This window comes from Rhinopithecus roxellana, chromosome 10 (assembly GCF_007565055.1).
Source record: "Rhinopithecus roxellana isolate Shanxi Qingling chromosome 10, ASM756505v1, whole genome shotgun sequence".
Classification (NCBI taxonomy): domain Eukaryota; kingdom Metazoa; phylum Chordata; class Mammalia; order Primates; family Cercopithecidae; genus Rhinopithecus; species Rhinopithecus roxellana.
Window position 1 is genome coordinate 102773073 of NC_044558.1, and position 9003 is coordinate 102782075.

General features: G+C 58.5%; 1 long non-coding RNA gene across 2 annotated transcripts; it reads left to right on the top strand.

Annotated features, from left to right (window-relative positions):
- The first annotated feature begins 1025 nt into the window (after positions 1-1025).
- LOC115899902 lies at positions 1026-7471 on the top strand. Of its 2 annotated transcripts, XR_004059485.1 has the most exons (3): positions 1026-1531; positions 2592-2721; positions 2808-7471. It is a non-coding gene; the product is annotated as an uncharacterized LOC115899902 (long non-coding RNA). The 2 variants fall into 2 exon arrangements; XR_004059486.1 differs by lacking the exon at positions 1026-1531 and having other exon boundaries at positions 2500-2721.
- Positions 7472-9003: the final 1532 nt, after the last annotated feature.

A 9003-nucleotide genomic window follows, 5' to 3' on the forward strand; every position in this document is an offset into this window, starting at 1 on the left:
CAGGCCTGCAGGAGGGCGGGTGCTGGGGGGGACTGTCGTTGCAGTTGTCATATGGTTAGGCCGGGGTATGATATTTCCTCTCCACCTCTCTCGGTGGACCCTGAATCCAAGAGAGAAGACATCTTGCTCACAGCAGCCTCATCTCAGGCGGATCCTGTCGTCTGCAGCTTCAGACCCGTGGAAGCTGCCCAGGCCTGCCGGGAGACGGGTGCACACTCAGAACGTGCAGTGCAAGTGTGGACTCTGGAGCCCACCTTGATGCTGAGGCCGACGTCACCGCCAGGCTCTCGGGCCGTGGCCAACACCCAGGCACGTTGCAAATTTGAACAGCACAGTATTTCTAAACGTGGGATGTCTGCCCCCAAATCCAGACTTCCAGCTTTGCTTTTCTCTTTTTGAGACTGAATCTTGCTCAGTTGCCCAGGCTGAAGTGCAGTGGCGCGATCTCAGTTCACGCAAGCTCCGCCTCCTGGGTTCACGCCATTCTCCTGCCTCAGCCTCCCGAGTAGCTGGGACTACAGGTGCCACCACCACGCCCGGCTAATTTTTTGTATTTTTAGTAGAGACTGGGTTTCACTATGTTAGCCAGGATGGTCTCGGTCTTCTGACCTTGTGAGCTTCTCGTCTCAGCCTCCCAAAGTGCTGGGATTACAGGCGTGAGTCACCACGCCTGGCCCCAGCTTTTGTTCTTGTTCCTTTTCTTTTTTTTTGAGATGGAATCTCGCTCTGTCCCCAGGCTGGAGTGCAATGGCACAGTCTCGGCTCACTGCAAGCTCCGCCTCCCGAGTTCACGCCATTCTCCTGCCTCAGCCTCCCTAGTAGCTGGGACTACAGGCACCCGCCACCACACCCAGCTAATTTTTTGTATTTTTAGTAGAGACGGGGTTTCACCATGTTAGCCAGGATGGTCTCCATCTCCTGACCTCGTGATCCACCCACCTCGGCCTCCCAAAGTGCTGGGATTATAGGCGTGAGTCACCGCGCCCGGCCATAATATCAGCCCACGTGTTCCCGCCTGGTTTTGAGCCGGGACCTCTCCTGTGTTAGGCAAACGTGATAACCACTGCACTACGGAAACCTCGTATTAGCTTTTCTTCAAAAAACAGAAGGTGGAGCAAGGCTGAGTCCACACCCTGCAAGTCAGGAAGCAGCTGCAGCTGTGTGTGGGCTGCCGCCTTGCCCCATGGGGCTCATGCCTGCTGCGTCACGGCCCCCACTGCTCCCCACCGCATTGCAGCTGGCGCTCCACCTGCTGCTCCCCAGACCAGGGCTGGCAGCCCCTTCCCAGACCTGCCTCTCTGTGATCTCATGTGGCCGTGACAGCTGCAGCTGTCTGTGGGCTGCACACCTGGGCATGGTGGTGAGCTTCTGGGATGGGGGATGATGAACAACCCTCAGATGACCCCACAATGTGCCAGGCATCGCCCTTACACACCTGTAAGGGCATCACCTCATTTCATTCTCATGACAGCTCTCTGGGGGGGCTGTCGTCACTGTCACCTTACAGATAAGGAAACTCAGGCACCAAGAGGTAGGTAACTTGCTCCAGGTCACATACGGACAATGAGCGCTGCAGGTGTGTGCAGGTGTGTGCAGGTGTGCATAGGTGTGCTCCAGTGTGTGCACGTATGGCCAGGTATGCGCAGATGTGCCCCGGTGTGTGCAGGTGTGCTCAGGTGTGTGCCGATGTGCTTAGGTGTGCTCAGATGTGTTGAGGGCCAGGCACCAGGAGCCAAGGCCCTTCCACATGTCTTACCCCAGGCTCCAGCGGCCCAGTTCCAGGGTGGGAGGTCTGCCAAGGCCTCATGGCCGCCTGCTCAGGATCGGGGAGGGTACCTTCCCTTCCTTGGCCATCTGCCCAGCCCTCTCGGGCTTGGGGGCTGTGCTGGAGGGGCCAGGCAAGGATGTGCCCACGCTGCCATCTGGTGGCTGCCTCCCAGGAACTAGGAAATTCCAAGTTCCTGTCCAGAGCCCACCGGCAGGCTCCTGATACCCATGGCTCCCCCAGGACCAGAGGACTCAGGCTGCCGAGGGGCTGCAGCCCGTCAGGGTCCCTGTCTGAGCCCGACTGTCAGGCAGGCATCCCACAGGAGCACCCCGAACTCTGCTGCCTTCCGTGGTTTCCTATTGTGGGCAGGGCCACGGGCTGTTGGGGAAATTCAAGGCCTGGGACCTCGGGAACTTCCAACCTGGGGAGGGAGACGGGTGATGGGCCAGGAGCGGGTTTCAGGAAGTGACCAGTGCCCTGGGAGAGGGAGAGTGGCTGCAGGTGGCTGCTTCTGACGGGCCCCATGGAAAGGACGTCTGAGCTGAGGCCTGAGGATGGGAGAACCCACGTGTGTGAAAATGGGGAGGTGGACGGGAGGCAGGGAGGCAGGCGGGAGGTGGACTCCCGGAGGTGGGCGGGAGGTGGGGAGGTGGGCGGGAGGTGGATGGGAGGTGGGGAGGTGAGCAAGTCACAGGCCATGGGGTAGGAACTTGAGTGGCACCGTCGTCGGGAAGAGGCTGTGTGGTCAGAGAGGCAGGAGTGTGGTGGCCGTTGGCAGCTGTCAGTTGGGACTCGCAGGTTTCAGACAGGTTTCCTTTCCCAGGGCGTCTGCGAGAACAGAGACGAGGGCTTGGATCAGTTTCTGTCTGAGTCAGCGCCTTCCCAGGCTGGCTGGCTGCTCCCTTCTGGGACCTGTCGGGATAAGCAGATCAGGGAGTATTTTGAGCCGAAAGGTACATGGGGAAGCTGGGACTGACAGCAAATTCCCGTTGCCTGTCTGCATTTTCCCATGAATTTTTCTTTGTGCTTGTGCTCTCAGGAATTCAGCCTCTGAATCCCTCCTGGGCCTGGGGCGTAGCAGGGTGAACACGTACGGAAGCGCAAACACAGCGGCAGACCTCAGCCTGCAGCTCAGCCCTGCAGTCTCCGGGGCAACGCACCGTGTGGGGACATTGTCTCTCACTTGAAAAGCTGCTTACAGGCCCCCACCGCATCCGTGTCGTGGGTTTAAAGCGGATTAGTAGGAGGGCTGGTGGTTTGGGGGCTGGCAGGGCCTCCCAGCAGGGGCAGCCCCTTCACGTGGTGGTGAGCTTGGTAGTGACGACGGGCAGGCTGTTGTGTTCCAGGCAGGTGGCTGGAGCTGGGCGTGGGGTGTCTCTCCATGAGGACTGTCTGCCCTGCCTGCTGCTCTCAAGGCCTCTGGGTTTCGCACCACACTCTCCTCACCTTCCCCTTCTATTGGGAGGAAGGTCCCAGGGCATGGGAGGGACCCTGTCTAGAGTGGAGCTAGGCTGCCCCATTTCAGGTCACGGCTGCCCCATCTCGGGTCACAGCTGCCCCATCTCGGGTCACGGCTGCCCCATCTCGGGTCACGGCAGCCCCATCTCGGGTCACGGCTGCCCTATCTCAGGTCATGGGTCACGGCAGCCCCATCTCGGGTCACGGCTGCCCTATCTCAGGTCATGGGTCACGGCAGCCCCATCTCGGGTCACAGCTGCCCCATCTCGGGTCACGGCAGCCCCATCTCGGGTCACGGCAGCCCCATCTCGGGTCACGGCTGCCCTATCTCAGGTCATGGGTCACGGCAGCCCCATCTCAGGTCACAGCAGCCCCCTTCAGGTGAACATGGCCAAGGTGCAGCCCTTCTCCCAGCCTGAGGCGGAGCCTGTCGTCAGCAAGTACCCAGCATCCAATTGCTTCTCATGGCCTCCACCCCGGCCATGCTGGTCCAAGCCACTGCTGTCTCAGGCCTGGACTGGTGCAGCTCCTGCTGTCGCCCTCTGTGGGGCAGCCTCACACGGCTCATGGCACCCCTGCTGGTACTCAGTCCTCGTGCACTCCCTCCCTTGAGCATGTGCAGGACCTGTGGCTCATCTCGAATGAATAGAAAATGGCAAAAGCAATGGGATGTCACTTCCAAATCTGGTCACAGAAAGACCCTGTGTCTGTCTTGCTCATTCCTCTCACCCTCTCCCACGGTCTGGTGAAGCCAGCAGCTGTGCTGAGAGCTGCCATGGGGCAAGAGACTGAGGGTGGTCTCCAGCTAAACACCAGTGAGGAGCTGAGGCCCTAAAGAACTGAATCCTACCCAGAACTACATGCCTGAGCTTGGAGGCCGGTTCTTCCCCAGTGGAGCTGTCAGATGAGACCTCTGCCCAGCTGAGCCCAGATTGAGCCTGAGACCCTGAGCCTGGGGATCCAGCCAAGCCACACCTGATCCTTGATCTAAGAAAAATGGGAGCTGATAAGTGTGGGACCCTTTGTGATGCAGGAGTAAGTAGATGCCACAGGCCCACCCTGCCTTCTCCTCCGAGCCAGCGTGATTGTGTCAAGACCAGATCAGCTCACAGCACTTCCCTGCTCATGGCTCCTAGTGTCTCAATAGCCCCAGGCCCTGCACCATTCATCACCTCCCAGCCACCCACCCCAGGCCCTGCACTGTTCATCACCCGCTGGTCACCACCTGCTCCCCAGGCCTATCCCATTCATCCCCCCACAGCCACCCGTCCCAGGCCCTGCACTGTTTGTCACCCCCTGGCCACTGCTTTGCTCCCCAGACCTGCCTGGTTCATCACCCCCCAACAGGCCCTGAACTGTTCATCACCCCCCCCAGCCACCCGCCCCAGGCCCTGCCTCGTTCATCACCCTCCAGCCACCCGCCCTAGGCCCTGCCCTGTTTGTCACCCTCTGGCCACCACCTACTCTTTCCTTGCTTCCTGGCTGGCCTCCAGCCACATGGGGCAGTTTCCTGAACATTCCCACTGTGTTTGCACAGGCTGTTCTCTCTGCTTGAGATGCTGTTCCCTGAGATGTGTGAACAGCTTGCTCCCTCACTCCTTCCAACATCAGCTTCTCAGTGAGCCCCTCCCTGACCTCCCTGCTTAGCCTCAGATTTCTCCCATGTCCCTGCCACCCCTGCATATTTGTCTCTGCAGGATTCATCAGCATCAGGTCCTCCCAGCTGCTGACCTCCCCCCGCTGCCACTGGGATGCACACTCCACAAGGGCAGGGTTCTCCTGCCTCTTCTTTCTCCCCTGCAGATCCCCTAGGGCGTGGAGCAGTGTCTGACCCATGGCGGAGTCTCAGCAAACATTTGTTCAAGGAATAAACTGAGGGAGTGGAGGGCAAATCTGGGTGTGAGCCCGTGCCTGCATTGCCGTGAGAATGTGAGCAGGTGCCCCGATCTGCCCCGGCAGAGGCCTCCCCCACCCAGCATGTTTCGCCATATCTCCTCCTCTGGCCGAGTCCTTACGGAAAGGTGTATCAAAGGGGTCATCCCTCTGCCTGTGTCCCTGAGTGAGGACAAACAGCAGGTCCCCTGAGGACGTGTGAGAGCAGTTGCTTGAGTGAGAGATATGCCTTCACTATTGAAGGCACTGAGTCTGGGGACTGTTTGTTAGAGCAGCAGAACTGAGCAGTCCTGACAGCACAGAAAGCGGCTCCGAGAAATGAGGTGCTGCCACAGCCACAGGGCACCTGGAGCATGTGTCCTGCTCACGTGGAGGACAGAGGGGAGGTGGGCAGAGGCCGGAGCGCACTCCATGTGGAACACTCGGTCAGACTGGACCGGCAACTTGGAAGTTGGACCATGAACCTGATGAAACCGCAGCTCTAGGGAAAGGCTGGAAAATCGCACGTCGGCAGACACGGCAGTGAAATGTTTTGAGGAGTCAGACCCAGATAGTAATTGTCCATCCTGCCAGCAAGCGTGAAAGCGAACAAGGAGATTTCAAAATATTATACTCCCAGAAAGCTGGAAGAGCTGGCTGCCTGTAGACCGTGATCATGAAAATGCAGCTTCTGAGAAAAGTTTCATGCAGGACACGGTGTCACAGCCCTGGTTCCTCTCCCGTGCGTCATGGCATCTCACGGTGAAGGTGAAGTGGGGGTGCTTTTCACTTGGACAAAACAGCGCAGGGAAAGCAACTAGCTACAGAGAAGGGGATGACGTCCCTGAAACTCAGCCCAGCCATTGGTGTGGGCAGAAGGCTCTGCCGCCCTGGGAGGGTTGACGGCAGAGGAGCTGCAAGGGTGGCTGCTGCATGTGGAGCTGGCTGAAGTCAGAGACAAGAAAGCTCCTGGGGTCTTGAGAGTCACGATGACAGGACGGCACCCATTCAGTCTACAAGAGAAACGTGTGCATTAATGGAAACCACCACTAACCCCTGCGACCAGGAGGTGGGCGGCGAACACTGACCCGCCCTGAGGAAGGCGTGTCCCGGGTACCCACCTCATACTGGCCGAGAAGGGTCATGGAGGAATCAGAAACCTCTTGGAGGGCAGAGCCAGGGACCTCGGAGGACGGCGGAAAAGGAGGTGACCTTCAGGAGGAACTGAATCTGGACTGAGTGAAGGAGCGTGGACCAGCACCAGGGTGGGCGCTCAGCGGCCTTCCCAGGGGTTTCAGGTCCTCCGTGCACCAGCGACTGCTGCCATCTCCCTTCTCTCTCTCCCTGCTGCTGGGGCTCGTCATGTCCATTCCCTGCCGTCCGCTGTGTGCCGAGCGTGAGGGAGGCAGTGACCAACCTCTTCAGTCCGTGAGTCTCCAGTGAAGAGATGTCTGGGGTCACCCAGACCCGTTATGCCCGTGATTTGGGGTCGTCTCACCTGGGGAGCCATGATGGGGAGTGAACACAGTTGATTAGTCCAGAGGCAGACGTGGAAGTCAGTGGCGCCGCCCACGAATATTTTGGTCTCCTTTTCCAGATACATTTAGGATTATGCTTTCTCTCTCTCTCCAAGTTAGGCTTGGCCATGTGACCTGCTTTGGCCAATGAAATTTTAGCCTTTAAACATGAGTTCATGAAGCTTCCTGCTTTGGGGATTGTGGATGTGTGTTGACACCTCGGTCCCTGTCCCCCAGTGATGACAAATGGCAAAGGCCCCTGCTGGCCCACACTGAACACCTGTGTGAGAAAGAAGTGCATCTGTGAAGTGCTCAGCTGCTGTGGTGTGGGGCTGTTTGTTACACAGCCCAGCCAAGACCAGCCTGACTGATATACTCCCTCAAGCATGAATAGGGCTCTGCTTCTCCAATGAGGGGAGTAGGACCCAGGGCTGTTTCTCAGCAATGTCCAGAACACCTTACTCCTACGTCCCCCAGAAACAATGACAAGAAACACCATGGGAGGCGTCTGTCGAGGAGCTGGTCGCGGCAGGGTGGGCACAGCTCTGCCCTGCTGAGGAAGGGCTTGATGATCCCCCAGGGCCCTGTCCCCGAGGGAGGGGCTGGTATCCTGAGCAGTGTCCTGGATCGGGGCTGGCGCATGAGTAGAAGTGGGCCCAGCCCTCCCCACCCCAAGCTGGGAGAGGTGAGACCCCCCCCCACCACAGCCCACTAGGTGCCAGTGACTGACGGGCCCACCACTGTCTTCACAGCCCCCAGAGTTCTCTGGTAACCATAGGCGTGGAAAATGTGCCAGGAACCTTTGGTTTGCATGTACCTTTAGATGCTTGGATTAAATTACACCCATAATACATTATATCACTGATGATAATATTGCTGTGTATAAGACATGGCGTGGAAGAAGCCTGCTCCCAGACGGTTCATCCATCTCTTCACACACAATTTCCATACATGACTAAAGATCACCATTTTAATAGCCTTTGGTGCAGACACTGAGAGGCAGTTACAGTTAACAGCGCATAAATCTCATTTGCTCTGCACTCCATTTTTCTCAGGCTGCAGAATCAATTTGAGTCTGTCAGGATTTTATTCCAAAGTCTATTAACGCCTCCCCTTCCTTCTACTCCTCTGCCCCCCACCGCCTTCCCCTTTGGTGAACTCAGTCCTGCAGAAAAAGACGGCTTGCTGATACAAAGTAACAGCCTTTTATCTCTTTACAACAAAATCTAACTAGGCGTGAAGGAGACGCAGCTGGGACAATTAGGCGAGGGTGGAGGTCGCTGGCCTGGGGATCCGGCAGCCCAAGCCCTTGTGGGTCTGCAGCTGGATCCTGGATGCGTAGCTCCGTCCCCGGGAAGGGAAACTCCTGGGCCTCTGTGTGCCCCGCGGAGGGGAGGTGCTTTCTGGAGGGCAGCCCATGTTCTCTGTGCATCCAGTCGCCTCGCCCGGGGGAGCTCTCTGCTGTGACAGTAACTTAGAGGTGCAGCCGCCCTTCTGAGTGACGCACACATCAGGGTGAACCCCACAGCACCTGCTTGCTGGCCCCACCTTACAGGCAGGGAACCAGGCACAGAGAGGTTGAGTGACCTGCCCGAGGCCACACAGCACAGTGGCAGAGCTGGGACCCGGCAATTCGCTCTTTCAGTCACCCTTTGTGAAAGTCCCTGTCCTGGGCACTGCACGCCCTTCCGGTCCCACAGGAGGCCCAGCCCGTGCTCCGCCCGCAGACTCCGTGCGCCCTGACCCTCCTCATCCACAGACCCGTCCGCCCCGCCCTCCGCGGGCTGCTGGTCTCTGCCCTGGTCCGCCTTGTTGAGGGGAGGGGCGTGGCCGCCCAGGCCCCACCCAGTGTCCCACCCAGCACTGCTGATTGGCTCCCGTCTCGGCTCGCTGGACACCGTGATTGGCTCAGTGGTGAGCACGTGATCCCAGCTAGACCAATGAAAGCCAGGCCCGGGGTTTTGGCGGGGCTCGCAGGAGCAGGAGGGGAGAGTCTGGGCTGCAGGTGGTGCGGAGACCCCTGGGGTCCCGAGGGAGTGGAGCAGCCTGAGGCCGACAGGCCAGGGTGGGGAGGAGAGAAAGACAGAGATAGAGATAGAGACAGAGAGAGACAGAGACAGAGGGAGAGAGACACAGAGAGAAACAGATGGAGGGAGCAGAGAGAGGGAGAGAGAGAAAAAGAGACAGAGAGAGATGGGGCAGAGAAACAGGAGAGACAGAGTTGGAGAAAGACAGAGGCAGAAACAGATGGAGAGGGGCAGAGAGAGAGGCAAAGACATAGAGATAAAGAGACAGAGAGAGACAGGGACAGAGAAACAGGAGAGAGAGAGGGAGAGAGACAGAGAGACAGAAGCAGATGGAGAGAGGCAGAGAGAGAGGCAGAGACGG